The following is a 3,154-nucleotide window of genomic DNA, read 5'->3' as shown; positions in this document are numbered from 1 at the left end:
TCTCTGTAGCTAGCAGGTATGTAAGATCTTATCAAGAGCTAAGGATCAAATGCACTATTATCTTCTCACCACAGCCCTGCAAGGTAAGTGCTATTATGATCATCCGCTTTTCACTAGTAAGGACACTAAAGCGCAGAAAGGGTAAGTGACTTGCCCAAAGAAATGGTTAGTATGTAGCAGAGCTGGGATTTCAACCCAGGCACTCCACACTTTGAACTATGTGTCTCATGACCTATACAGTGCTCCCAAGAATAATAGTAACAGAACCTTCTTTAGTCATATTTATATCAAGCACTGTGCTGAGGGATTGACATGCTCTATGTCCTATAAGCCTTAAAAGATTCCTGGAGAGAAAGTCCTGTTATTACTTCCATTTTCTAAATGAGGAATCTGAGGCTCCGTGATGCTAACTTGCCAGACATTCCATAGCTAGTAAATGACTCAAAAGCCCATGCTTTTAATCATTCTATTTTACCGCCTTCCGTGTAAACTGCATAAACTGTAAATAGCACAAAACAATTGAAACAGTTTTGCAGAGAATCTCCTTTGCAGCCTGGACACTAAATAGATACAAATTCATTTCCAAGAAAATGTACGATTTGAGATCTGAGAGGTAGGCAATATGATGAAAAGTAAAGGACCCTGAACTTGTGGTCAGAAGATCTAGGTTCACATCCCATTTTTGGTGCTCACATTCCAGCCTCAGTTTCTTCATTTGTAAGATGGAGGTGACAGCAAAACCTACCTGTGGGTGGTAAGTGATAAGGCATATGTGGTGCTGTTATTATTTAACATGTGTATGGTGAGGTTTTTGTGTTTTTGTTGTTGATGATGTTTTTGTTTTTGCATTACTGTACACTCTTGGTGTTGTACATTCTAAGGTTTTTGACAAGTATATAACAGCATGTATCTACCATTCTTGTATCATTAAGAAGTTTTAGTGTTCTAAAAATCCTCTGTGCTCCATCTATGTATCTCTCCTTTGCCCCTCCCAACTCCTGACAATCACTGGTCTTTTTACTGTCTCCATAGTTGTACCTTTTCCAGAATGTCCTGTAGTAGGTGTCATACAATATGCAGGCTTTTCAGATTGGCTTCTTTCACTTAGCAATATACAGTTAAGTTTTCTCTATATCATTTCACTGCTTGACAGTTCATTTTATCAGTTCCATTGTCTGAATTATTTTAGCTTATGATTCCAGTTCCATAATATTCCATTGTCTGAATTATTTTAGCTTATGATTTTTTCCCAAATCAATACAGCTTTTACTGCATCTTTAAAATATCACAGGGGCACCTGGGTGGTTCAGTAGGTTAAGCATTGGACTTTGGCTCAAGTCATGATCTCACAGTTCATGGGTTTGAGCCCCACCTCGGGCTCTGTGCTGACAGCTCAGAGCCTGGAGCCTGCTTCGGATTCTGTGTCTCTCTCTCTTGCTGCCCCTTCCCCACTCGCACTCTGTCTCTCAAAAATAAGTAAGTGTTAAAATATCGCAAATAAGTCTGAAAAATCATCTGGCATCTTGCTGTTTTTGTAGGTGGACAACTTAAATCTTATTCATTAGCTTGCTGAACTGTTCCTTTTCTAGAAACAGACACCATCTGTAAATTTCCTGATATCCCTGTTTTTACATGTTGTGGCTTGCTGGATCAAAGCAGCTGAGTTTGAAACAAGTTCAATGTCATTTCCTTCAAGAACTAACTCATCTTTGTGAGGTTGAGGTACCGAACAAGCAACACCTGGCCTCATCTGAACTCTGTGGATGTATTTTTTTTCACCCAAGAAATTGCTAATTTCAACAAGAGAACCAGTCTCCTGAATAACAACATTGATGGGGAAGTGAGCACACACAGACCTCATCTGGTAATCAATCCCAGTGTAACGCCCTTGATCATGTTCTGCACATGACTACAGGTAGTGCGAACAGCAGCCAGTTCTCTCCTGTTTCCCCATCATTTGTCAATTCGGAGCCTCTTTTTTTTCTTTCCAAGGAGGCTGAGCTCTATGTTGATGTGATTGAAGTCCCTTCACAGGGTTCCCCTAGGGCCCTTCACAGTAACAGTGGGTCCCTTCAGAGTGATGTCGACATTTCCCAAACGTCAACAGTCTGATTGCTGAGAAGCGTCTTCATTCTTACAGTCGATGTGGCAAAGAGCTATAGTTTATTTATGAAGGTTTTTGTTATTTTTAGCCCAATTATCCTAATTTTATAGATGAAAAAAGTGAATCCTAAAGAAGTTAAGAAGACTTGCTCATGTCCTAAGCTAGTTGGTGACACAGTCCTAACTGGTAACTCTTCCTTCTCCCGTCCAGCACTTCTGCTACTTTACTGCGCTGATTTTCTGACATTTTCTAGAGTGTGTCTTAGGATCTCCTCCCATTTGCTAAACTACTCCTTCTCTTGTAGTTGTGGAATTAGAGGTTAAAAAGAGTGGATAAGGCAGATGCACAATCTCTACAAACACCTAGTTGTCTAAGAGCTTCCACTTCCTTTCTTATGTAGAGGTTTTTAAAAAGCAGCGGAAAAGTAGCAAAATTGGCAGAGAGATTTTAATGTCCTCTGTCTCCTGCTAATCTTTGGAGGGCAGGCCACCAAATGATTATGTAAACTGGAAGACAGGGAAGGTGTAGCAGGGATTTTTAGGGTACTCTTGCCTGTTGTAAGGGCAGGTGTGGTGTGGTGAGAAGGATTACCTAAAAAATCCAGTCGGGATCAATAGAAATTCCTATTCTTAGGTTCAAAAAATCAAGTGTGCCAGATGCAGGGCATGGTAAGCAGACTATTTCACAAGAAAAGGGTCTTCGGGTTTTAGTTGTATAAGTTTAACAGGAAACAGTATTGCTATGGGGTTGCCTAAAAAGCTATTGCATTCTTAGAGTGCATTAACAGGGTTGCTTTCTAGTCCTGACCTTATCACACACTGAGAGACTCGAGTCTTTTAAACATTGCAGAGTGAGGGCTGCTACAGTCCATCTGTATTCTGTATTTAAGTACAGATGGGCAAAAAGTCCATTTGTGGGTGTCATAATCTAAACCATCGATTGACAAGATGGAGCATAACCAGAGGCTGCTGACTGGGCTGTGGGTACCAGAAAAGAACCCACTTTTGTGGGGGCCTTCCACGTGTTAGGCACTGGGATAGGGCATTGTTT

General features: G+C 40.8%; 1 pseudogene; it reads right to left on the bottom strand.

Annotated features, from left to right (window-relative positions):
* Positions 1-1,554: 1,554 nt before the first annotated feature.
* Positions 1,555-2,132, bottom strand: LOC115300078 (annotated as a pseudogene).
* Between the last annotated feature and the right edge of the window lie 1,022 nt (positions 2,133-3,154).

This window comes from Suricata suricatta, chromosome 8, assembly GCF_006229205.1.
Source record: "Suricata suricatta isolate VVHF042 chromosome 8, meerkat_22Aug2017_6uvM2_HiC, whole genome shotgun sequence".
Classification (NCBI taxonomy): domain Eukaryota; kingdom Metazoa; phylum Chordata; class Mammalia; order Carnivora; family Herpestidae; genus Suricata; species Suricata suricatta.
The sequence above is the reverse complement of the archived record's forward strand: the minus strand, read 5'-3'. Positions and strand labels throughout refer to the sequence as shown.